This window comes from Centroberyx gerrardi, chromosome 4 (genome assembly GCF_048128805.1).
Source record: "Centroberyx gerrardi isolate f3 chromosome 4, fCenGer3.hap1.cur.20231027, whole genome shotgun sequence".
NCBI classification, from domain to species: domain Eukaryota; kingdom Metazoa; phylum Chordata; class Actinopteri; order Beryciformes; family Berycidae; genus Centroberyx; species Centroberyx gerrardi.
In genome coordinates this window covers 32,517,014-32,538,145 of record NC_136000.1, presented here as the reverse complement: position 1 = coordinate 32,538,145, position 21,132 = coordinate 32,517,014, and the positions used below count along the sequence as shown (strand labels likewise).

Sequence of the window (21,132 nt, the reverse complement as noted above, 5' to 3'; positions counted from 1 at the left end):
GGCCGGAGGCTGTGCTTACTCTGGTTTCTCTTCATAACGCATAAGTCTTTCGCCTTTTACTAAAGACTTCCGTGGAGAGTAACACCAAAGAGTTAAAGGTATTTTTGGCGGGCTTAGCACTTTGGCTGAGCCCTGTACCGTTGTGCAAGGAAATAGAAAACTAGGTCAACAAGTACACCAGAGACTCCGTGGGCGGAGGTGCTAAGCACCAGCAGTTGTTATGGCAAAATACTGTGACACCCCGACGAGGACGGACCGGACCGGAGGGGCGGCCTTGTGCTGCCAACGGCCAGGGGTTATCGCTTCTCGGCCTTTTGGCTAAGATCAAGTGTAGTATCTGTTCTTATCAGTTTAATATCTGATACGTCCTCTATAAGGGGACAACATATTAAACGGATTTTTAGAACCAGGAGTTGAAAAAGGGGCTTGCTCCGTTCGCTCCACGCATCGACCCGGTATTGCAGTGCCGCTGGGAACGGTGCACCCTTCTCTCACTCTGTGGAAAAGCAACGTTTGAAAACATGGAAAGCCAGTCTGCAAGTCATACCTAATTTGACCGAAAGACCAAGAACAAAGTGGACGGCGCTTTTGTGCGCCTCGAAATTGGTCAAAGCAGCCTGTGCTGCGTTTTCTCCCCGTTTGCCTTAGCTAATCTATTCTCACCGGTAGCTTATTCAGGGTGTGAAAGAGTGTGCTCCTGCTTAGTACAGTGGCCAATCTTCCTACTTGTTGCGCAGGGGACAAGGGTTCAATTGCCCCGACGGGTAGACATGCTGTACAAACAAGCGCGGCCTGTTCCCCTCAAGCTTTGCGCACTTTAACACAACAAGACCAGTGATTTTGAGCACGGGGGATTGACCAGTCATTGCAGTGGCTCTAGGAGCCTGCGCGCAATGGCTACGCATGAGTTTCCGGGTCATCGGATTGGATTAAGCTCCTGAGAAGGCGGGGTGGAGTGCCAGCAAAGGCGTGGCCTGTACTTTGCTATGCAGCTAGCCAAACGGGGAGCACCGTGAAGCTGTTGACCGAGACGACTAGGGTCTTTGGCTGCTCTTGTGGCCGGAGGCTGTGCTTACTCTGGTTTCTCTTCATAACGCATAAGTCTTTCGCCTTTTACTAAAGACTTCCGTGGAGAGTAACACCAAAGAGTTAAAGGTATTTTTGGCGGGCTTAGCACTTTGGCTGAGCCCTGTACCGTTGTGCAAGGAAATAGAAAACTAGGTCAACAAGTACACCAGAGACTCCGTGGGCGGAGGTGCTAAGCACCAGCAGTTGTTATGGCAAAATACTGTGACACCCCGACGAGGACGGACCGGACCGGAGGGGCGGCCTTGTGCTGCCAACGGCCAGGGGTTATCGCTTCTCGGCCTTTTGGCTAAGATCAAGTGTAGTATCTGTTCTTATCAGTTTAATATCTGATACGTCCTCTATAAGGGGACAACATATTAAACGGATTTTTAGAACCAGGAGTTGAAAAAGGGGCTTGCTCCGTTCGCTCCACGCATCGACCCGGTATTGCAGTGCCGCTGGGAACGGTGCACCCTTCTCTCACTCTGTGGAAAAGCAACGTTTGAAAACATGGAAAGCCAGTCTGCAAGTCATACCTAATTTGACCGAAAGACCAAGAACAAAGTGGACGGCGCTTTTGTGCGCCTCGAAATTGGTCAAAGCAGCCTGTGCTGCGTTTTCTCCCCGTTTGCCTTAGCTAATCTATTCTCACCGGTAGCTTATTCAGGGTGTGAAAGAGTGTGCTCCTGCTTAGTACAGTGGCCAATCTTCCTACTTGTTGCGCAGGGGACAAGGGTTCAATTGCCCCGACGGGTAGACATGCTGTACAAACAAGCGCGGCCTGTTCCCCTCAAGCTTTGCGCACTTTAACACAACAAGACCAGTGATTTTGAGCACGGGGGATTGACCAGTCATTGCAGTGGCTCTAGGAGCCTGCGCGCAATGGCTACGCATGAGTTTCCGGGTCATCGGATTGGATTAAGCTCCTGAGAAGGCGGGGTGGAGTGCCAGCAAAGGCGTGGCCTGTACTTTGCTATGCAGCTAGCCAAACGGGGAGCACCGTGAAGCTGTTGACCGAGACGACTAGGGTCTTTGGCTGCTCTTGTGGCCGGAGGCTGTGCTTACTCTGGTTTCTCTTCATAACGCATAAGTCTTTCGCCTTTTACTAAAGACTTCCGTGGAGAGTAACACCAAAGAGTTAAAGGTATTTTTGGCGGGCTTAGCACTTTGGCTGAGCCCTGTACCGTTGTGCAAGGAAATAGAAAACTAGGTCAACAAGTACACCAGAGACTCCGTGGGCGGAGGTGCTAAGCACCAGCAGTTGTTATGGCAAAATACTGTGACACCCCGACGAGGACGGACCGGACCGGAGGGGCGGCCTTGTGCTGCCAACGGCCAGGGGTTATCGCTTCTCGGCCTTTTGGCTAAGATCAAGTGTAGTATCTGTTCTTATCAGTTTAATATCTGATACGTCCTCTATAAGGGGACAACATATTAAACGGATTTTTAGAACCAGGAGTTGAAAAAGGGGCTTGCTCCGTTCGCTCCACGCATCGACCCGGTATTGCAGTGCCGCTGGGAACGGTGCACCCTTCTCTCACTCTGTGGAAAAGCAACGTTTGAAAACATAGAAAGCCAGTCTGCAAGTCATACCTAATTTGACCGAAAGACCAAGAACAAAGTGGACGGCGCTTTTGTGCGCCTCGAAATTGGTCAAAGCAGCCTGTGCTGCGTTTTCTCCCCGTTTGCCTTAGCTAATCTATTCTCACCGGTAGCTTATTCAGGGTGTGAAAGAGTGTGCTCCTGCTTAGTACAGTGGCCAATCTTCCTACTTGTTGCGCAGGGGACAAGGGTTCAATTGCCCCGACGGGTAGACATGCTGTACAAACAAGCGCGGCCTGTTCCCCTCAAGCTTTGCGCACTTTAACACAACAAGACCAGTGATTTTGAGCACGGGGGATTGACCAGTCATTGCAGTGGCTCTAGGAGCCTGCGCGCAATGGCTACGCATGAGTTTCCGGGTCATCGGATTGGATTAAGCTCCTGAGAAGGCGGGGTGGAGTGCCAGCAAAGGCGTGGCCTGTACTTTGCTATGCAGCTAGCCAAACGGGGAGCACCGTGAAGCTGTTGACCGAGACGACTAGGGTCTTTGGCTGCTCTTGTGGCCGGAGGCTGTGCTTACTCTGGTTTCTCTTCATAACGCATAAGTCTTTCGCCTTTTACTAAAGACTTCCGTGGAGAGTAACACCAAAGAGTTAAAGGTATTTTTGGCGGGCTTAGCACTTTGGCTGAGCCCTGTACCGTTGTGCAAGGAAATAGAAAACTAGGTCAACAAGTACACCAGAGACTCCGTGGGTGGAGGTGCTAAGCACCAGCAGTTGTTATGGCAAAATACTGTGACACCCCGACGAGGACGGACCGGACCGGAGGGGCGGCCTTGTGCTGCCAACGGCCAGGGGTTATCGCTTCTCGGCCTTTTGGCTAAGATCAAGTGTAGTATCTGTTCTTATCAGTTTAATATCTGATACGTCCTCTATAAGGGGACAACATATTAAACGGATTTTTAGAACCAGGAGTTGAAAAAGGGGCTTGCTCCGTTCGCTCCACGCATCGACCCGGTATTGCAGTGCCGCTGGGAACGGTGCACCCTTCTCTCACTCTGTGGAAAAGCAACGTTTGAAAACATGGAAAGCCAGTCTGCAAGTCATACCTAATTTGACCGAAAGACCAAGAACAAAGTGGACGGCGCTTTTGTGCGCCTCGAAATTGGTCAAAGCAGCCTGTGCTGCGTTTTCTCCCCGTTTGCCTTAGCTAATCTATTCTCACCGGTAGCTTATTCAGGGTGTGAAAGAGTGTGCTCCTGCTTAGTACAGTGGCCAATCTTCCTACTTGTTGCACAGGGGACAAGGGTTCAATTGCCCCGACGGGTAGACATGCTGTACAAACAAGCGCGGCCTGTTCCCCTCAAGCTTTGCGCACTTTAACACAACAAGACCAGTGATTTTGAGCACGGGGGATTGACCAGTCATTGCAGTGGCTCTAGGAGCCTGCGCGCAATGGCTACGCATGAGTTTCCGGGTCATCGGATTGGATTAAGCTCCTGAGAAGGCGGGGTGGAGTGCCAGCAAAGGCGTGGCCTGTACTTTGCTATGCAGCTAGCCAAACGGGGAGCACCGTGAAGCTGTTGACCGAGACGACTAGGGTCTTTGGCTGCTCTTGTGGCCGGAGGCTGTGCTTACTCTGGTTTCTCTTCATAACGCATAAGTCTTTCGCCTTTTACTAAAGACTTCCGTGGAGAGTAACACCAAAGAGTTAAAGGTATTTTTGGCGGGCTTAGCACTTTGGCTGAGCCCTGTACCGTTGTGCAAGGAAATAGAAAACTAGGTCAACAAGTACACCAGAGACTCCGTGGGCGGAGGTGCTAAGCACCAGCAGTTGTTATGGCAAAATACTGTGACACCCCGACGAGGACGGACCGGACCGGAGGGGCGGCCTTGTGCTGCCAACGGCCAGGGGTTATCGCTTCTCGGCCTTTTGGCTAAGATCAAGTGTAGTATCTGTTCTTATCAGTTTAATATCTGATACGTCCTCTATAAGGGGACAACATATTAAACGGATTTTTAGAACCAGGAGTTGAAAAAGGGGCTTGCTCCGTTCGCTCCACGCATCGACCCGGTATTGCAGTGCCGCTGGGAACGGTGCACCCTTCTCTCACTCTGTGGAAAAGCAACGTTTGAAAACATGGAAAGCCAGTCTGCAAGTCATACCTAATTTGACCGAAAGACCAAGAACAAAGTGGACGGCGCTTTTGTGCGCCTCGAAATTGGTCAAAGCAGCCTGTGCTGCGTTTTCTCCCCGTTTGCCTTAGCTAATCTATTCTCACCGGTAGCTTATTCAGGGTGTGAAAGAGTGTGCTCCTGCTTAGTACAGTGGCCAATCTTCCTACTTGTTGCGCAGGGGACAAGGGTTCAATTGCCCCGACGGGTAGACATGCTGTACAAACAAGCGCGGCCTGTTCCCCTCAAGCTTTGCGCACTTTAACACAACAAGACCAGTGATTTTGAGCACGGGGGATTGACCAGTCATTGCAGTGGCTCTAGGAGCCTGCGCGCAATGGCTACGCATGAGTTTCCGGGTCATCGGATTGGATTAAGCTCCTGAGAAGGCGGGGTGGAGTGCCAGCAAAGGCGTGGCCTGTACTTTGCTATGCAGCTAGCCAAACGGGGAGCACCGTGAAGCTGTTGACCGAGACGACTAGGGTCTTTGGCTGCTCTTGTGGCCGGAGGCTGTGCTTACTCTGGTTTCTCTTCATAACGCATAAGTCTTTCGCCTTTTACTAAAGACTTCCGTGGAGAGTAACACCAAAGAGTTAAAGGTATTTTTGGCGGGCTTAGCACTTTGGCTGAGCCCTGTACCGTTGTGCAAGGAAATAGAAAACTAGGTCAACAAGTACACCAGAGACTCCGTGGGCGGAGGTGCTAAGCACCAGCAGTTGTTATGGCAAAATACTGTGACACCCCGACGAGGACGGACCGGACCGGAGGGGCGGCCTTGTGCTGCCAACGGCCAGGGGTTATCGCTTCTCGGCCTTTTGGCTAAGATCAAGTGTAGTATCTGTTCTTATCAGTTTAATATCTGATACGTCCTCTATAAGGGGACAACATATTAAACGGATTTTTAGAACCAGGAGTTGAAAAAGGGGCTTGCTCCGTTCGCTCCACGCATCGACCCGGTATTGCAGTGCCGCTGGGAACGGTGCACCCTTCTCTCACTCTGTGGAAAAGCAACGTTTGAAAACATGGAAAGCCAGTCTGCAAGTCATACCTAATTTGACCGAAAGACCAAGAACAAAGTGGACGGCGCTTTTGTGCGCCTCGAAATTGGTCAAAGCAGCCTGTGCTGCGTTTTCTCCCCGTTTGCCTTAGCTAATCTATTCTCACCGGTAGCTTATTCAGGGTGTGAAAGAGTGTGCTCCTGCTTAGTACAGTGGCCAATCTTCCTACTTGTTGCGCAGGGGACAAGGGTTCAATTGCCCCGACGGGTAGACATGCTGTACAAACAAGCGCGGCCTGTTCCCCTCAAGCTTTGCGCACTTTAACACAACAAGACCAGTGATTTTGAGCACGGGGGATTGACCAGTCATTGCAGTGGCTCTAGGAGCCTGCGCGCAATGGCTACGCATGAGTTTCCGGGTCATCGGATTGGATTAAGCTCCTGAGAAGGCGGGGTGGAGTGCCAGCAAAGGCGTGGCCTGTACTTTGCTATGCAGCTAGCCAAACGGGGAGCACCGTGAAGCTGTTGACCGAGACGACTAGGGTCTTTGGCTGCTCTTGTGGCCGGAGGCTGTGCTTACTCTGGTTTCTCTTCATAACGCATAAGTCTTTCGCCTTTTACTAAAGACTTCCGTGGAGAGTAACACCAAAGAGTTAAAGGTATTTTTGGCGGGCTTAGCACTTTGGCTGAGCCCTGTACCGTTGTGCAAGGAAATAGAAAACTAGGTCAACAAGTACACCAGAGACTCCGTGGGCGGAGGTGCTAAGCACCAGCAGTTGTTATGGCAAAATACTGTGACACCCCGACGAGGACGGACCGGACCGGAGGGGCGGCCTTGTGCTGCCAACGGCCAGGGGTTATCGCTTCTCGGCCTTTTGGCTAAGATCAAGTGTAGTATCTGTTCTTATCAGTTTAATATCTGATACGTCCTCTATAAGGGGACAACATATTAAACGGATTTTTAGAACCAGGAGTTGAAAAAGGGGCTTGCTCCGTTCGCTCCACGCATCGACCCGGTATTGCAGTGCCGCTGGGAACGGTGCACCCTTCTCTCACTCTGTGGAAAAGCAACGTTTGAAAACATGGAAAGCCAGTCTGCAAGTCATACCTAATTTGACCGAAAGACCAAGAACAAAGTGGACGGCGCTTTTGTGCGCCTCGAAATTGGTCAAAGCAGCCTGTGCTGCGTTTTCTCCCCGTTTGCCTTAGCTAATCTATTCTCACCGGTAGCTTATTCAGGGTGTGAAAGAGTGTGCTCCTGCTTAGTACAGTGGCCAATCTTCCTACTTGTTGCGCAGGGGACAAGGGTTCAATTGCCCCGACGGGTAGACATGCTGTACAAACAAGCGCGGCCTGTTCCCCTCAAGCTTTGCGCACTTTAACACAACAAGACCAGTGATTTTGAGCACGGGGGATTGACCAGTCATTGCAGTGGCTCTAGGAGCCTGCGCGCAATGGCTACGCATGAGTTTCCGGGTCATCGGATTGGATTAAGCTCCTGAGAAGGCGGGGTGGAGTGCCAGCAAAGGCGTGGCCTGTACTTTGCTATGCAGCTAGCCAAACGGGGAGCACCGTGAAGCTGTTGACCGAGACGACTAGGGTCTTTGGCTGCTCTTGTGGCCGGAGGCTGTGCTTACTCTGGTTTCTCTTCATAACGCATAAGTCTTTCGCCTTTTACTAAAGACTTCCGTGGAGAGTAACACCAAAGAGTTAAAGGTATTTTTGGCGGGCTTAGCACTTTGGCTGAGCCCTGTACCGTTGTGCAAGGAAATAGAAAACTAGGTCAACAAGTACACCAGAGACTCCGTGGGCGGAGGTGCTAAGCACCAGCAGTTGTTATGGCAAAATACTGTGACACCCCGACGAGGACGGACCGGACCGGAGGGGCGGCCTTGTGCTGCCAACGGCCAGGGGTTATCGCTTCTCGGCCTTTTGGCTAAGATCAAGTGTAGTATCTGTTCTTATCAGTTTAATATCTGATACGTCCTCTATAAGGGGACAACATATTAAACGGATTTTTAGAACCAGGAGTTGAAAAAGGGGCTTGCTCCGTTCGCTCCACGCATCGACCCGGTATTGCAGTGCCGCTGGGAACGGTGCACCCTTCTCTCACTCTGTGGAAAAGCAACGTTTGAAAACATGGAAAGCCAGTCTGCAAGTCATACCTAATTTGACCGAAAGACCAAGAACAAAGTGGACGGCGCTTTTGTGCGCCTCGAAATTGGTCAAAGCAGCCTGTGCTGCGTTTTCTCCCCGTTTGCCTTAGCTAATCTATTCTCACCGGTAGCTTAGTCAGGGTGTGAAAGAGTGTGCTCCTGCTTAGTACAGTGGCCAATCTTCCTACTTGTTGCGCAGGGGACAAGGGTTCAATTGCCCCGACGGGTAGACATGCTGTACAAACAAGCGCGGCCTGTTCCCCTCAAGCTTTGCGCACTTTAACACAACAAGACCAGTGATTTTGAGCACGGGGGATTGACCAGTCATTGCAGTGGCTCTAGGAGCCTGCGCGCAATGGCTACGCATGAGTTTCCGGGTCATCGGATTGGATTAAGCTCCTGAGAAGGCGGGGTGGAGTGCCAGCAAAGGCGTGGCCTGTACTTTGCTATGCAGCTAGCCAAACGGGGAGCACCGTGAAGCTGTTGACCGAGACGACTAGGGTCTTTGGCTGCTCTTGTGGCCGGAGGCTGTGCTTACTCTGGTTTCTCTTCATAACGCATAAGTCTTTCGCCTTTTACTAAAGACTTCCGTGGAGAGTAACACCAAAGAGTTAAAGGTATTTTTGGCGGGCTTAGCACTTTGGCTGAGCCCTGTACCGTTGTGCAAGGAAATAGAAAACTAGGTCAACAAGTACACCAGAGACTCCGTGGGCGGAGGTGCTAAGCACCAGCAGTTGTTATGGCAAAATACTGTGACACCCCGACGAGGACGGACCGGACCGGAGGGGCGGCCTTGTGCTGCCAACGGCCAGGGGTTATCGCTTCTCGGCCTTTTGGCTAAGATCAAGTGTAGTATCTGTTCTTATCAGTTTAATATCTGATACGTCCTCTATAAGGGGACAACATATTAAACGGATTTTTAGAACCAGGAGTTGAAAAAGGGGCTTGCTCCGTTCGCTCCACGCATCGACCCGGTATTGCAGTGCCGCTGGGAACGGTGCACCCTTCTCTCACTCTGTGGAAAAGCAACGTTTGAAAACATGGAAAGCCAGTCTGCAAGTCATACCTAATTTGACCGAAAGACCAAGAACAAAGTGGACGGCGCTTTTGTGCGCCTCGAAATTGGTCAAAGCAGCCTGTGCTGCGTTTTCTCCCCGTTTGCCTTAGCTAATCTATTCTCACCGGTAGCTTATTCAGGGTGTGAAAGAGTGTGCTCCTGCTTAGTACAGTGGCCAATCTTCCTACTTGTTGCGCAGGGGACAAGGGTTCAATTGCCCCGACGGGTAGACATGCTGTACAAACAAGCGCGGCCTGTTCCCCTCAAGCTTTGCGCACTTTAACACAACAAGACCAGTGATTTTGAGCACGGGGGATTGACCAGTCATTGCAGTGGCTCTAGGAGCCTGCGCGCAATGGCTACGCATGAGTTTCCGGGTCATCGGATTGGATTAAGCTCCTGAGAAGGCGGGGTGGAGTGCCAGCAAAGGCGTGGCCTGTACTTTGCTATGCAGCTAGCCAAACGGGGAGCACCGTGAAGCTGTTGACCGAGACGACTAGGGTCTTTGGCTGCTCTTGTGGCCGGAGGCTGTGCTTACTCTGGTTTCTCTTCATAACGCATAAGTCTTTCGCCTTTTACTAAAGACTTCCGTGGAGAGTAACACCAAAGAGTTAAAGGTATTTTTGGCGGGCTTAGCACTTTGGCTGAGCCCTGTACCGTTGTGCAAGGAAATAGAAAACTAGGTCAACAAGTACACCAGAGACTCCGTGGGCGGAGGTGCTAAGCACCAGCAGTTGTTATGGCAAAATACTGTGACACCCCGACGAGGACGGACCGGACCGGAGGGGCGGCCTTGTGCTGCCAACGGCCAGGGGTTATCGCTTCTCGGCCTTTTGGCTAAGATCAAGTGTAGTATCTGTTCTTATCAGTTTAATATCTGATACGTCCTCTATAAGGGGACAACATATTAAACGGATTTTTAGAACCAGGAGTTGAAAAAGGGGCTTGCTCCGTTCGCTCCACGCATCGACCCGGTATTGCAGTGCCGCTGGGAACGGTGCACCCTTCTCTCACTCTGTGGAAAAGCAACGTTTGAAAACATGGAAAGCCAGTCTGCAAGTCATACCTAATTTGACCGAAAGACCAAGAACAAAGTGGACGGCGCTTTTGTGCGCCTCGAAATTGGTCAAAGCAGCCTGTGCTGCGTTTTCTCCCCGTTTGCCTTAGCTAATCTATTCTCACCGGTAGCTTATTCAGGGTGTGAAAGAGTGTGCTCCTGCTTAGTACAGTGGCCAATCTTCCTACTTGTTGCGCAGGGGACAAGGGTTCAATTGCCCCGACGGGTAGACATGCTGTACAAACAAGCGCGGCCTGTTCCCCTCAAGCTTTGCGCACTTTAACACAACAAGACCAGTGATTTTGAGCACGGGGGATTGACCAGTCATTGCAGTGGCTCTAGGAGCCTGCGCGCAATGGCTACGCATGAGTTTCCGGGTCATCGGATTGGATTAAGCTCCTGAGAAGGCGGGGTGGAGTGCCAGCAAAGGCGTGGCCTGTACTTTGCTATGCAGCTAGCCAAACGGGGAGCACCGTGAAGCTGTTGACCGAGACGACTAGGGTCTTTGGCTGCTCTTGTGGCCGGAGGCTGTGCTTACTCTGGTTTCTCTTCATAACGCATAAGTCTTTCGCCTTTTACTAAAGACTTCCGTGGAGAGTAACACCAAAGAGTTAAAGGTATTTTTGGCGGGCTTAGCACTTTGGCTGAGCCCTGTACCGTTGTGCAAGGAAATAGAAAACTAGGTCAACAAGTACACCAGAGACTCCGTGGGCGGAGGTGCTAAGCACCAGCAGTTGTTATGGCAAAATACTGTGACACCCCGACGAGGACGGACCGGACCGGAGGGGCGGCCTTGTGCTGCCAACGGCCAGGGGTTATCGCTTCTCGGCCTTTTGGCTAAGATCAAGTGTAGTATCTGTTCTTATCAGTTTAATATCTGATACGTCCTCTATAAGGGGACAACATATTAAACGGATTTTTAGAACCAGGAGTTGAAAAAGGGGCTTGCTCCGTTCGCTCCACGCATCGACCCGGTATTGCAGTGCCGCTGGGAACGGTGCACCCTTCTCTCACTCTGTGGAAAAGCAACGTTTGAAAACATGGAAAGCCAGTCTGCAAGTCATACCTAATTTGACCGAAAGACCAAGAACAAAGTGGACGGCGCTTTTGTGCGCCTCGAAATTGGTCAAAGCAGCCTGTGCTGCGTTTTCTCCCCGTTTGCCTTAGCTAATCTATTCTCACCGGTAGCTTAGTCAGGGTGTGAAAGAGTGTGCTCCTGCTTAGTACAGTGGCCAATCTTCCTACTTGTTGCGCAGGGGACAAGGGTTCAATTGCCCCGACGGGTAGACATGCTGTACAAACAAGCGCGGCCTGTTCCCCTCAAGCTTTGCGCACTTTAACACAACAAGACCAGTGATTTTGAGCACGGGGGATTGACCAGTCATTGCAGTGGCTCTAGGAGCCTGCGCGCAATGGCTACGCATGAGTTTCCGGGTCATCGGATTGGATTAAGCTCCTGAGAAGGCGGGGTGGAGTGCCAGCAAAGGCGTGGCCTGTACTTTGCTATGCAGCTAGCCAAACGGGGAGCACCGTGAAGCTGTTGACCGAGACGACTAGGGTCTTTGGCTGCTCTTGTGGCCGGAGGCTGTGCTTACTCTGGTTTCTCTTCATAACGCATAAGTCTTTCGCCTTTTACTAAAGACTTCCGTGGAGAGTAACACCAAAGAGTTAAAGGTATTTTTGGCGGGCTTAGCACTTTGGCTGAGCCCTGTACCGTTGTGCAAGGAAATAGAAAACTAGGTCAACAAGTACACCAGAGACTCCGTGGGCGGAGGTGCTAAGCACCAGCAGTTGTTATGGCAAAATACTGTGACACCCCGACGAGGACGGACCGGACCGGAGGGGCGGCCTTGTGCTGCCAACGGCCAGGGGTTATCGCTTCTCGGCCTTTTGGCTAAGATCAAGTGTAGTATCTGTTCTTATCAGTTTAATATCTGATACGTCCTCTATAAGGGGACAACATATTAAACGGATTTTTAGAACCAGGAGTTGAAAAAGGGGCTTGCTCCGTTCGCTCCACGCATCGACCCGGTATTGCAGTGCCGCTGGGAACGGTGCACCCTTCTCTCACTCTGTGGAAAAGCAACGTTTGAAAACATGGAAAGCCAGTCTGCAAGTCATACCTAATTTGACCGAAAGACCAAGAACAAAGTGGACGGCGCTTTTGTGCGCCTCGAAATTGGTCAAAGCAGCCTGTGCTGCGTTTTCTCCCCGTTTGCCTTAGCTAATCTATTCTCACCGGTAGCTTATTCAGGGTGTGAAAGAGTGTGCTCCTGCTTAGTACAGTGGCCAATCTTCCTACTTGTTGCGCAGGGGACAAGGGTTCAATTGCCCCGACGGGTAGACATGCTGTACAAACAAGCGCGGCCTGTTCCCCTCAAGCTTTGCGCACTTTAACACAACAAGACCAGTGATTTTGAGCACGGGGGATTGACCAGTCATTGCAGTGGCTCTAGGAGCCTGCGCGCAATGGCTACGCATGAGTTTCCGGGTCATCGGATTGGATTAAGCTCCTGAGAAGGCGGGGTGGAGTGCCAGCAAAGGCGTGGCCTGTACTTTGCTATGCAGCTAGCCAAACGGGGAGCACCGTGAAGCTGTTGACCGAGACGACTAGGGTCTTTGGCTGCTCTTGTGGCCGGAGGCTGTGCTTACTCTGGTTTCTCTTCATAACGCATAAGTCTTTCGCCTTTTACTAAAGACTTCCGTGGAGAGTAACACCAAAGAGTTAAAGGTATTTTTGGCGGGCTTAGCACTTTGGCTGAGCCCTGTACCGTTGTGCAAGGAAATAGAAAACTAGGTCAACAAGTACACCAGAGACTCCGTGGGCGGAGGTGCTAAGCACCAGCAGTTGTTATGGCAAAATACTGTGACACCCCGACGAGGACGGACCGGACCGGAGGGGCGGCCTTGTGCTGCCAACGGCCAGGGGTTATCGCTTCTCGGCCTTTTGGCTAAGATCAAGTGTAGTATCTGTTCTTATCAGTTTAATATCTGATACGTCCTCTATAAGGGGACAACATATTAAACGGATTTTTAGAACCAGGAGTTGAAAAAGGGGCTTGCTCCGTTCGCTCCACGCATCGACCCGGTATTGCAGTGCCGCTGGGAACGGTGCACCCTTCTCTCACTCTGTGGAAAAGCAACGTTTGAAAACATGGAAAGCCAGTCTGCAAGTCATACCTAATTTGACCGAAAGACCAAGAACAAAGTGGACGGCGCTTTTGTGCGCCTCGAAATTGGTCAAAGCAGCCTGTGCTGCGTTTTCTCCCCGTTTGCCTTAGCTAATCTATTCTCACCGGTAGCTTATTCAGGGTGTGAAAGAGTGTGCTCCTGCTTAGTACAGTGGCCAATCTTCCTACTTGTTGCGCAGGGGACAAGGGTTCAATTGCCCCGACGGGTAGACATGCTGTACAAACAAGCGCGGCCTGTTCCCCTCAAGCTTTGCGCACTTTAACACAACAAGACCAGTGATTTTGAGCACGGGGGATTGACCAGTCATTGCAGTGGCTCTAGGAGCCTGCGCGCAATGGCTACGCATGAGTTTCCGGGTCATCGGATTGGATTAAGCTCCTGAGAAGGCGGGGTGGAGTGCCAGCAAAGGCGTGGCCTGTACTTTGCTATGCAGCTAGCCAAACGGGGAGCACCGTGAAGCTGTTGACCGAGACGACTAGGGTCTTTGGCTGCTCTTGTGGCCGGAGGCTGTGCTTACTCTGGTTTCTCTTCATAACGCATAAGTCTTTCGCCTTTTACTAAAGACTTCCGTGGAGAGTAACACCAAAGAGTTAAAGGTATTTTTGGCGGGCTTAGCACTTTGGCTGAGCCCTGTACCGTTGTGCAAGGAAATAGAAAACTAGGTCAACAAGTACACCAGAGACTCCGTGGGCGGAGGTGCTAAGCACCAGCAGTTGTTATGGCAAAATACTGTGACACCCCGACGAGGACGGACCGGACCGGAGGGGCGGCCTTGTGCTGCCAACGGCCAGGGGTTATCGCTTCTCGGCCTTTTGGCTAAGATCAAGTGTAGTATCTGTTCTTATCAGTTTAATATCTGATACGTCCTCTATAAGGGGACAACATATTAAACGGATTTTTAGAACCAGGAGTTGAAAAAGGGGCTTGCTCCGTTCGCTCCACGCATCGACCCGGTATTGCAGTGCCGCTGGGAACGGTGCACCCTTCTCTCACTCTGTGGAAAAGCAACGTTTGAAAACATGGAAAGCCAGTCTGCAAGTCATACCTAATTTGACCGAAAGACCAAGAACAAAGTGGACGGCGCTTTTGTGCGCCTCGAAATTGGTCAAAGCAGCCTGTGCTGCGTTTTCTCCCCGTTTGCCTTAGCTAATCTATTCTCACCGGTAGCTTATTCAGGGTGTGAAAGAGTGTGCTCCTGCTTAGTACAGTGGCCAATCTTCCTACTTGTTGCGCAGGGGACAAGGGTTCAATTGCCCCGACGGGTAGACATGCTGTACAAACAAGCGCGGCCTGTTCCCCTCAAGCTTTGCGCACTTTAACACAACAAGACCAGTGATTTTGAGCACGGGGGATTGACCAGTCATTGCAGTGGCTCTAGGAGCCTGCGCGCAATGGCTACGCATGAGTTTCCGGGTCATCGGATTGGATTAAGCTCCTGAGAAGGCGGGGTGGAGTGCCAGCAAAGGCGTGGCCTGTACTTTGCTATGCAGCTAGCCAAACGGGGAGCACCGTGAAGCTGTTGACCGAGACGACTAGGGTCTTTGGCTGCTCTTGTGGCCGGAGGCTGTGCTTACTCTGGTTTCTCTTCATAACGCATAAGTCTTTCGCCTTTTACTAAAGACTTCCGTGGAGAGTAACACCAAAGAGTTAAAGGTATTTTTGGCGGGCTTAGCACTTTGGCTGAGCCCTGTACCGTTGTGCAAGGAAATAGAAAACTAGGTCAACAAGTACACCAGAGACTCCGTGGGCGGAGGTGCTAAGCACCAGCAGTTGTTATGGCAAAATACTGTGACACCCCGACGAGGACGGACCGGACCGGAGGGGCGGCCTTGTGCTGCCAACGGCCAGGGGTTATCGCTTCTCGGCCTTTTGGCTAAGATCAAGTGTAGTATCTGTTCTTATCAGTTTAATATCTGATACGTCCTCTATAAGGGGACAACATATTAAACGGATTTTTAGAACCAGGAGTTGAAAAAGGGGCTTGCTCCGTTCGCTCCACGCATCGACCCGGTATTGCAGTGCCGCTGGGAACGGTGCACCCTTCTCTCACTCTGTGGAAAAGCAACGTTTGAAAACATGGAAAGCCAGTCTGCAAGTCATACCTAATTTGACCGAAAGACCAAGAACAAAGTGGACGGCGCTTTTGTGCGCCTCGAAATTGGTCAAAGCAGCCTGTGCTGCGTTTTCTCCCCGTTTGCCTTAGCTAATCTATTCTCACCGGTAGCTTATTCAGGGTGTGAAAGAGTGTGCTCCTGCTTAGTACAGTGGCCAATCTTCCTACTTGTTGCGCAGGGGACAAGGGTTCAATTGCCCCGACGGGTAGACATGCTGTACAAACAAGCGCGGCCTGTTCCCCTCAAGCTTTGCGCACTTTAACACAACAAGACCAGTGATTTTGAGCACGGGGGATTGACCAGTCATTGCAGTGGCTCTAGGAGCCTGCGCGCAATGGCTACGCATGAGTTTCCGGGTCATCGGATTGGATTAAGCTCCTGAGAAGGCGGGGTGGAGTGCCAGCAAAGGCGTGGCCTGTACTTTGCTATGCAGCTAGCCAAACGGGGAGCACCGTGAAGCTGTTGACCGAGACGACTAGGGTCTTTGGCTGCTCTTGTGGCCGGAGGCTGTGCTTACTCTGGTTTCTCTTCATAACGCATAAGTCTTTCGCCTTTTACTAAAGACTTCCGTGGAGAGTAACACCAAAGAGTTAAAGGTATTTTTGGCGGGCTTAGCACTTTGGCTGAGCCCTGTACCGTTGTGCAAGGAAATAGAAAACTAGGTCAACAAGTACACCAGAGACTCCGTGGGCGGAGGTGCTAAGCACCAGCAGTTGTTATGGCAAAATACTGTGACACCCCGACGAGGACGGACCGGACCGGAGGGGCGGCCTTGTGCTGCCAACGGCCAGGGGTTATCGCTTCTCTGCCTTTTGGCTAAGATCAAGTGTAGTATCTGTTCTTATCAGTTTAATATCTGATACGTCCTCTATAAGGGGACAACATATTAAACGGATTTTTAGAACCAGGAGTTGAAAAAGGGGCTTGCTCCGTTCGCTCCACGCATCGACCCGGTATTGCAGTGCCGCTGGGAACGGTGCACCCTTCTCTCACTCTGTGGAAAAGCAACGTTTGAAAACATGGAAAGCCAGTCTGCAAGTCATACCTAATTTGACCGAAAGACCAAGAACAAAGTGGACGGCGCTTTTGTGCGCCTCGAAATTGGTCAAAGCAGCCTGTGCTGCGTTTTCTCCCCGTTTGCCTTAGCTAATCTATTCTCACCGGTAGCTTATTCAGGGTGTGAAAGAGTGTGCTCCTGCTTAGTACAGTGGCCAATCTTCCTACTTGTTGCGCAGGGGACAAGGGTTCAATTGCCCCGACGGGTAGACATGCTGTACAAACAAGCGCGGCCTGTTCCCCTCAAGCTTTGCGCACTTTAACACAACAAGACCAGTGATTTTGAGCACGGGGGATTGACCAGTCATTGCAGTGGCTCTAGGAGCCTGCGCGCAATGGCTACGCATGAGTTTCCGGGTCATCGGATTGGATTAAGCTCCTGAGAAGGCGGGGTGGAGTGCCAGCAAAGGCGTGGCCTGTACTTTGCTATGCAGCTAGCCAAACGGGGAGCACCGTGAAGCTGTTGACCGAGACGACTAGGGTCTTTGGCTGCTCTTGTGGCCGGAGGCTGTGCTTACTCTGGTTTCTCTTCATAACGCATAAGTCTTTCGCCTTTTACTAAAGACTTCCGTGGAGAGTAACACCAAAGAGTTAAAGGTATTTTTGGCGGGCTTAGCACTTTGGCTGAGCCCTGTACCGTTGTGCAAGGAAATAGAAAACTAGGTCAACAAGTACACCAGAGACTCCGTGGGCGGAGGTGCTAAGCACCAGCAGTTGTTATGGCAAAATACTGTGACACCCCGACGAGGACGGACCGGACCGGAGGGGCGGCCTTGTGCTGCCAACGGCCAGGGGTTATCGCTTCTCGGCCTTTTGGCTAAGATCAAGTGTAGTATCTGTTCTTATCAGTTTAATATCTGATACGTCCTCTATAAGGGGACAACATATTAAACGGATTTTTAGAACCAGGAGTTGAAAAAGGGGCTTGCTCCGTTCGCTCCACGCATCGACCCGGTATTGCAGTGCCGCTGGGAACGGTGCACCCTTCTCTCACTCTGTGGAAAAGCAACGTTTGAAAACATGGAAAGCCAGTCTGCAAGTCATACCTAATTTGACCGAAAGACCAAGAACAAAGTGGACGGCGCTTTTGTGCGCCTCGAAATTGGTCAAAGCAGCCTGTGCTGCGTTTTCTCCCCGTTTGCCTTAGCTAATCTATTCTCACCGGTAGCTTATTCAGGGTGTGAAAGAGTGTGCTCCTGCTTAGTACAGTGGCCAATCTTCCTACTTGTTGCGCAGGGGACAAGGGTTCAATTGCCCCGACGGGTAGACATGCTGTACAAACAAGCGCGGCCTGTTCCCCTCAAGCTTTGCGCACTTTAACACAACAAGACCAGTGATTTTGAGCACGGGGGATTGACCAGTCATTGCAGTGGCTCTAGGAGCCTGCGCGCAATGGCTACGCATGAGTTTCCGGGTCATCGGATTGGATTAAGCTCCTGAGAAGGCGGGGTGGAGTGCCAGCAAAGGCGTGGCCTGTACTTTGCTATGCAGCTAGCCAAACGGGGAGCACCGTGAAGCTGTTGACCGAGACGACTAGGGTCTTTGGCTGCTCTTGTGGCCGGAGGCTGTGCTTACTCTGGTTTCTCTTCATAACGCATAAGTCTTTCGCCTTTTACTAAAGACTTCCGTGGAGAGTAACACCAAAGAGTTAAAGGTATTTTTGGCGGGCTTAGCACTTTGGCTGAGCCCTGTACCGTTGTGCAAGGAAATAGAAAACTAGGTCAACAAGTACACCAGAGACTCCGTGGGCGGAGGTGCTAAGCACCAGCAGTTGTTATGGCAAAATACTGTGACACCCCGACGAGGACGGACCGGACCGGAGGGGCGGCCTTGTGCTGCCAACGGCCAGGGGTTATCGCTTCTCGGCCTTTTGGCTAAGATCAAGTGTAGTATCTGTTCTTATCAGTTTAATATCTGATACGTCCTCTATAAGGGGACAACATATTAAACGGATTTTTAGAACCAGGAGTTGAAAAAGGGGCTTGCTCCGTTCGCTCCACGCATCGACCCGGTATTGCAGTGCCGCTGGGAACGGTGCACCCTTCTCTCACTCTGTGGAAAAGCAACGTTTGAAAACATGGAAAGCCAGTCTGCAAGTCATACCTAATTTGACCGAAAGACCAAGAACAAAGTGGACGGCGCTTTTGTGCGCCTCGAAATTGGTCAAAGCAGCCTGTGCTGCGTTTTCTCCCCGTTTGCCTTAGCTAATCTATTCTCACCGGTAGCTTATTCAGGGTGTGAAAGAGTGTGCTCCTGCTTAGTACAGTGGCCAATCTTCCTACTTGTTGCGCAGGGGACAAGGGTTCAATTGCCCCGACGGGTAGACATGCTGTACAAACAAGCGCGGCCTGTTCCCCTCAAGCTTTGCGCACTTTAACACAACAAGACCAGTGATTTTGAGCACGGGGGATTGACCAGTCATTGCAGTGGCTCTAGGAGCCTGCGCGCAATGGCTACGCATGAGTTTCCGGGTCATCGGATTGGATTAAGCTCCTGAGAAGGCGGGGTGGAGTGCCAGCAAAGGCGTGGCCTGTACTTTGCTATGCAGCTAGCCAAACGGGGAGCACCGTGAAGCTGTTGACCGAGACGACTAGGGTCTTTGGCTGCTCTTGTGGCCGGAGGCTGTGCTTACTCTGGTTTCTCTTCATAACGCATAAGTCTTTCGCCTTTTACTAAAGACTTCCGTGGAGAGTAACACCAAAGAGTTAAAGGTATTTTTGGCGGGCTTAGCACTTTGGCTGAGCCCTGTACCGTTGTGCAAGGAAATAGAAAACTAGGTCAACAAGTACACCAGAGACTCCGTGGGCGGAGGTGCTAAGCACCAGCAGTTGTTATGGCAAAATACTGTGACACCCCGACGAGGACGGACCGGACCGGAGGGGCGGCCTTGTGCTGCCAACGGCCAGGGGTTATCGCTTCTCGGCCTTTTGGCTAAGATCAAGTGTAGTATCTGTTCTTATCAGTTTAATATCTGATACGTCCTCTATAAGGGGACAACATATTAAACGGATTTTTAGAACCAGGAGTTGAAAAAGGGGCTTGCTCCGTTCGCTCCACGCATCGACCCGGTATTGCAGTGCCGCTGGGAACGGTGCACCCTTCTCTCACTCTGTGGAAAAGCAACGTTTGAAAACATGGAAAGCCAGTCTGCAAGTCATACCTAATTTGACCGAAAGACCAAGAACAAAGTGGACGGCGCTTTTGTGCGCCTCGAAATTGGTCAAAGCAGCCTGTGCTGCGTTTTCTCCCCGTTTGCCTTAGCTAATCTATTCTCACCGGTAGCTTATTCAGGGTGTGAAAGAGTGTGCTCCTGCTTAGTACAGTGGCCAATCTTCCTACTTGTTGCGCAGGGGACAAGGGTTCAATTGCCCCGACGGGTAGACATGCTGTACAAACAAGCGCGGCCTGTTCCCCTCAAGCTTTGCGCACTTTAACACAACAAGACCAGTGATTTTGAGCACGGGGGATTGACCAGTCATTGCAGTGGCTCTAGGAGCCTGCGCGCAATGGCTACGCATGAGTTTCCGGGTCATCGGATTGGATTAAGCTCCTGAGAAGGCGGGGTGGAGTGCCAGCAAAGGCGTGGCCTGTACTTTGCTATGCAGCTAGCCAAACGGGGAGCACCGTGAAGCTGTTGACCGAGACGACTAGGGTCTTTGGCTGCTCTTGTGGCCGGAGGCTGTGCTTACTCTGGTTTCTCTTCATAACGCATAAGTCTTTCGCCTTTTACTAAAGACTTCCGTGGAGAGTAACACCAAAGAGTTAAAGGTATTTTTGGCGGGCTTAGCACTTTGGCTGAGCCCTGTACCGTTGTGCAAGGAAATAGAAAACTAGGTCAACAAGTACACCAGAGACTCCGTGGGCGGAGGTGCTAAGCACCAGCAGTTGTTATGGCAAAATACTGTGACACCCCGACGAGGACGGACCGGACCGGAGGGGCGGCCTTGTGCTGCCAACGGCCAGGGGTTATCGCTTCTCGGCCTTTTGGCTAAGATCAAGTGTAGTATCTGTTCTTATCAGTTTAATATCTGATACGTCCTCTATAAGGGGACAACATATTAAACGGATTTTTAGAACCAGGAGTTGAAAAAGGGGCTTGCTCCGTTCGCTCCACGCATCGACCCGGTATTGCAGTGCCGCTGGGAACGGTGCACCCTTCTCTCACTCTGTGGAAAAGCAACGTTTGAAAACATGGAAAGCCAGTCTGCAAGTCATACCTAATTTGACCGAAAGACCAAGAACAAAGTGGACGGCGCTTTTGTGCGCCTCGAAATTGGTCAAAGCAGCCTGTGCTGCGTTTTCTCCCCGTTTGCCTTAGCTAATCTATTCTCACCGGTAGCTTATTCAGGGTGTGAAAGAGTGTGCTCCTGCTTAGTACAGTGGCCAATCTTCCTACTTGTTGCGCAGGGGACAAGGGTTCAATTGCCCCGACGGGTAGACATGCTGTACAAACAAGCGCGGCCTGTTCCCCTCAAGCTTTGCGCACTTTAACACAACAAGACCAGTGATTTTGAGCACGGGGGATTGACCAGTCATTGCAGTGGCTCTAGGAGCCTGCGCGCAATGGCTACGCATGAGTTTCCGGGTCATCGGATTGGATTAAGCTCCTGAGAAGGCGGGGTGGAGTGCCAGCAAAGGCGTGGCCTGTACTTTGCTATGCAGCTAGCCAAACGGGGAGCACCGTGAAGCTGTTGACCGAGACGACTAGGGTCTTTGGCT

At 51.4% G+C, this 21,132-nt stretch overlaps 40 non-coding genes across 40 annotated transcripts; all 40 read left to right on the top strand.

The window, feature by feature from the left end:
• Positions 1–15: 15 nt before the first annotated feature.
• LOC144539058 (U5 spliceosomal RNA) lies at positions 16–131 on the top strand. Its single transcript, XR_013504779.1, has one exon. It is a non-coding gene; the product is annotated as a U5 spliceosomal RNA (small nuclear RNA).
• A 167-nt stretch (positions 132–298) lies between these two features.
• Positions 299–489, top strand: LOC144538707 (U2 spliceosomal RNA). The gene has a single exon (XR_013504491.1). It is a non-coding gene; the product is annotated as a U2 spliceosomal RNA (small nuclear RNA).
• Positions 490–1,072: 583 nt separating this feature from the next.
• Positions 1,073–1,188, top strand: LOC144539057 (U5 spliceosomal RNA). The gene has a single exon (XR_013504778.1). It is a non-coding gene; the product is annotated as a U5 spliceosomal RNA (small nuclear RNA).
• Positions 1,189–1,355: 167 nt separating this feature from the next.
• Positions 1,356–1,546, top strand: LOC144538706 (U2 spliceosomal RNA). Its single transcript, XR_013504490.1, has one exon. It is a non-coding gene; the product is annotated as a U2 spliceosomal RNA (small nuclear RNA).
• Positions 1,547–2,129: 583 nt separating this feature from the next.
• LOC144539056 (U5 spliceosomal RNA) lies at positions 2,130–2,245 on the top strand. Its single transcript, XR_013504777.1, has one exon. It is a non-coding gene; the product is annotated as a U5 spliceosomal RNA (small nuclear RNA).
• A 167-nt stretch (positions 2,246–2,412) lies between these two features.
• LOC144538705 (U2 spliceosomal RNA) lies at positions 2,413–2,603 on the top strand. Its single transcript, XR_013504489.1, has one exon. It is a non-coding gene; the product is annotated as a U2 spliceosomal RNA (small nuclear RNA).
• Positions 2,604–3,186: 583 nt separating this feature from the next.
• LOC144539055 (U5 spliceosomal RNA) lies at positions 3,187–3,302 on the top strand. The gene has a single exon (XR_013504776.1). It is a non-coding gene; the product is annotated as a U5 spliceosomal RNA (small nuclear RNA).
• A 167-nt stretch (positions 3,303–3,469) lies between these two features.
• On the top strand, positions 3,470–3,660 carry LOC144538704 (U2 spliceosomal RNA). The gene has a single exon (XR_013504488.1). It is a non-coding gene; the product is annotated as a U2 spliceosomal RNA (small nuclear RNA).
• A 583-nt stretch (positions 3,661–4,243) lies between these two features.
• On the top strand, positions 4,244–4,359 carry LOC144539054 (U5 spliceosomal RNA). The gene has a single exon (XR_013504775.1). It is a non-coding gene; the product is annotated as a U5 spliceosomal RNA (small nuclear RNA).
• Positions 4,360–4,526: 167 nt separating this feature from the next.
• LOC144538702 (U2 spliceosomal RNA) lies at positions 4,527–4,717 on the top strand. The gene has a single exon (XR_013504486.1). It is a non-coding gene; the product is annotated as a U2 spliceosomal RNA (small nuclear RNA).
• Positions 4,718–5,300: 583 nt separating this feature from the next.
• On the top strand, positions 5,301–5,416 carry LOC144539053 (U5 spliceosomal RNA). Its single transcript, XR_013504774.1, has one exon. It is a non-coding gene; the product is annotated as a U5 spliceosomal RNA (small nuclear RNA).
• Positions 5,417–5,583: 167 nt separating this feature from the next.
• LOC144538701 (U2 spliceosomal RNA) lies at positions 5,584–5,774 on the top strand. The gene has a single exon (XR_013504485.1). It is a non-coding gene; the product is annotated as a U2 spliceosomal RNA (small nuclear RNA).
• Positions 5,775–6,357: 583 nt separating this feature from the next.
• LOC144539052 (U5 spliceosomal RNA) lies at positions 6,358–6,473 on the top strand. The gene has a single exon (XR_013504773.1). It is a non-coding gene; the product is annotated as a U5 spliceosomal RNA (small nuclear RNA).
• A 167-nt stretch (positions 6,474–6,640) lies between these two features.
• Positions 6,641–6,831, top strand: LOC144538700 (U2 spliceosomal RNA). The gene has a single exon (XR_013504484.1). It is a non-coding gene; the product is annotated as a U2 spliceosomal RNA (small nuclear RNA).
• Positions 6,832–7,414: 583 nt separating this feature from the next.
• LOC144539051 (U5 spliceosomal RNA) lies at positions 7,415–7,530 on the top strand. The gene has a single exon (XR_013504772.1). It is a non-coding gene; the product is annotated as a U5 spliceosomal RNA (small nuclear RNA).
• Positions 7,531–7,697: 167 nt separating this feature from the next.
• On the top strand, positions 7,698–7,888 carry LOC144538699 (U2 spliceosomal RNA). The gene has a single exon (XR_013504483.1). It is a non-coding gene; the product is annotated as a U2 spliceosomal RNA (small nuclear RNA).
• A 583-nt stretch (positions 7,889–8,471) lies between these two features.
• On the top strand, positions 8,472–8,587 carry LOC144539050 (U5 spliceosomal RNA). The gene has a single exon (XR_013504771.1). It is a non-coding gene; the product is annotated as a U5 spliceosomal RNA (small nuclear RNA).
• Positions 8,588–8,754: 167 nt separating this feature from the next.
• Positions 8,755–8,945, top strand: LOC144538698 (U2 spliceosomal RNA). Its single transcript, XR_013504482.1, has one exon. It is a non-coding gene; the product is annotated as a U2 spliceosomal RNA (small nuclear RNA).
• Positions 8,946–9,528: 583 nt separating this feature from the next.
• On the top strand, positions 9,529–9,644 carry LOC144539049 (U5 spliceosomal RNA). The gene has a single exon (XR_013504770.1). It is a non-coding gene; the product is annotated as a U5 spliceosomal RNA (small nuclear RNA).
• Positions 9,645–9,811: 167 nt separating this feature from the next.
• On the top strand, positions 9,812–10,002 carry LOC144538697 (U2 spliceosomal RNA). Its single transcript, XR_013504481.1, has one exon. It is a non-coding gene; the product is annotated as a U2 spliceosomal RNA (small nuclear RNA).
• Positions 10,003–10,585: 583 nt separating this feature from the next.
• Positions 10,586–10,701, top strand: LOC144539047 (U5 spliceosomal RNA). The gene has a single exon (XR_013504768.1). It is a non-coding gene; the product is annotated as a U5 spliceosomal RNA (small nuclear RNA).
• Positions 10,702–10,868: 167 nt separating this feature from the next.
• Positions 10,869–11,059, top strand: LOC144538696 (U2 spliceosomal RNA). The gene has a single exon (XR_013504480.1). It is a non-coding gene; the product is annotated as a U2 spliceosomal RNA (small nuclear RNA).
• Positions 11,060–11,642: 583 nt separating this feature from the next.
• Positions 11,643–11,758, top strand: LOC144539046 (U5 spliceosomal RNA). The gene has a single exon (XR_013504767.1). It is a non-coding gene; the product is annotated as a U5 spliceosomal RNA (small nuclear RNA).
• Positions 11,759–11,925: 167 nt separating this feature from the next.
• LOC144538695 (U2 spliceosomal RNA) lies at positions 11,926–12,116 on the top strand. The gene has a single exon (XR_013504479.1). It is a non-coding gene; the product is annotated as a U2 spliceosomal RNA (small nuclear RNA).
• Positions 12,117–12,699: 583 nt separating this feature from the next.
• Positions 12,700–12,815, top strand: LOC144539045 (U5 spliceosomal RNA). Its single transcript, XR_013504766.1, has one exon. It is a non-coding gene; the product is annotated as a U5 spliceosomal RNA (small nuclear RNA).
• Positions 12,816–12,982: 167 nt separating this feature from the next.
• LOC144538694 (U2 spliceosomal RNA) lies at positions 12,983–13,173 on the top strand. Its single transcript, XR_013504478.1, has one exon. It is a non-coding gene; the product is annotated as a U2 spliceosomal RNA (small nuclear RNA).
• A 583-nt stretch (positions 13,174–13,756) lies between these two features.
• LOC144539044 (U5 spliceosomal RNA) lies at positions 13,757–13,872 on the top strand. The gene has a single exon (XR_013504765.1). It is a non-coding gene; the product is annotated as a U5 spliceosomal RNA (small nuclear RNA).
• Positions 13,873–14,039: 167 nt separating this feature from the next.
• On the top strand, positions 14,040–14,230 carry LOC144538693 (U2 spliceosomal RNA). Its single transcript, XR_013504477.1, has one exon. It is a non-coding gene; the product is annotated as a U2 spliceosomal RNA (small nuclear RNA).
• Positions 14,231–14,813: 583 nt separating this feature from the next.
• LOC144539043 (U5 spliceosomal RNA) lies at positions 14,814–14,929 on the top strand. The gene has a single exon (XR_013504764.1). It is a non-coding gene; the product is annotated as a U5 spliceosomal RNA (small nuclear RNA).
• Positions 14,930–15,096: 167 nt separating this feature from the next.
• LOC144538691 (U2 spliceosomal RNA) lies at positions 15,097–15,287 on the top strand. Its single transcript, XR_013504475.1, has one exon. It is a non-coding gene; the product is annotated as a U2 spliceosomal RNA (small nuclear RNA).
• A 583-nt stretch (positions 15,288–15,870) lies between these two features.
• Positions 15,871–15,986, top strand: LOC144539042 (U5 spliceosomal RNA). Its single transcript, XR_013504763.1, has one exon. It is a non-coding gene; the product is annotated as a U5 spliceosomal RNA (small nuclear RNA).
• Positions 15,987–16,153: 167 nt separating this feature from the next.
• LOC144538810 (U2 spliceosomal RNA) lies at positions 16,154–16,344 on the top strand. The gene has a single exon (XR_013504594.1). It is a non-coding gene; the product is annotated as a U2 spliceosomal RNA (small nuclear RNA).
• A 583-nt stretch (positions 16,345–16,927) lies between these two features.
• Positions 16,928–17,043, top strand: LOC144539041 (U5 spliceosomal RNA). Its single transcript, XR_013504762.1, has one exon. It is a non-coding gene; the product is annotated as a U5 spliceosomal RNA (small nuclear RNA).
• A 167-nt stretch (positions 17,044–17,210) lies between these two features.
• On the top strand, positions 17,211–17,401 carry LOC144538690 (U2 spliceosomal RNA). Its single transcript, XR_013504474.1, has one exon. It is a non-coding gene; the product is annotated as a U2 spliceosomal RNA (small nuclear RNA).
• A 583-nt stretch (positions 17,402–17,984) lies between these two features.
• Positions 17,985–18,100, top strand: LOC144539040 (U5 spliceosomal RNA). Its single transcript, XR_013504761.1, has one exon. It is a non-coding gene; the product is annotated as a U5 spliceosomal RNA (small nuclear RNA).
• A 167-nt stretch (positions 18,101–18,267) lies between these two features.
• On the top strand, positions 18,268–18,458 carry LOC144538689 (U2 spliceosomal RNA). The gene has a single exon (XR_013504473.1). It is a non-coding gene; the product is annotated as a U2 spliceosomal RNA (small nuclear RNA).
• A 583-nt stretch (positions 18,459–19,041) lies between these two features.
• Positions 19,042–19,157, top strand: LOC144539039 (U5 spliceosomal RNA). The gene has a single exon (XR_013504760.1). It is a non-coding gene; the product is annotated as a U5 spliceosomal RNA (small nuclear RNA).
• Positions 19,158–19,324: 167 nt separating this feature from the next.
• Positions 19,325–19,515, top strand: LOC144538688 (U2 spliceosomal RNA). Its single transcript, XR_013504472.1, has one exon. It is a non-coding gene; the product is annotated as a U2 spliceosomal RNA (small nuclear RNA).
• A 583-nt stretch (positions 19,516–20,098) lies between these two features.
• LOC144539038 (U5 spliceosomal RNA) lies at positions 20,099–20,214 on the top strand. The gene has a single exon (XR_013504759.1). It is a non-coding gene; the product is annotated as a U5 spliceosomal RNA (small nuclear RNA).
• Positions 20,215–20,381: 167 nt separating this feature from the next.
• On the top strand, positions 20,382–20,572 carry LOC144538687 (U2 spliceosomal RNA). Its single transcript, XR_013504471.1, has one exon. It is a non-coding gene; the product is annotated as a U2 spliceosomal RNA (small nuclear RNA).
• Positions 20,573–21,132: the final 560 nt, after the last annotated feature.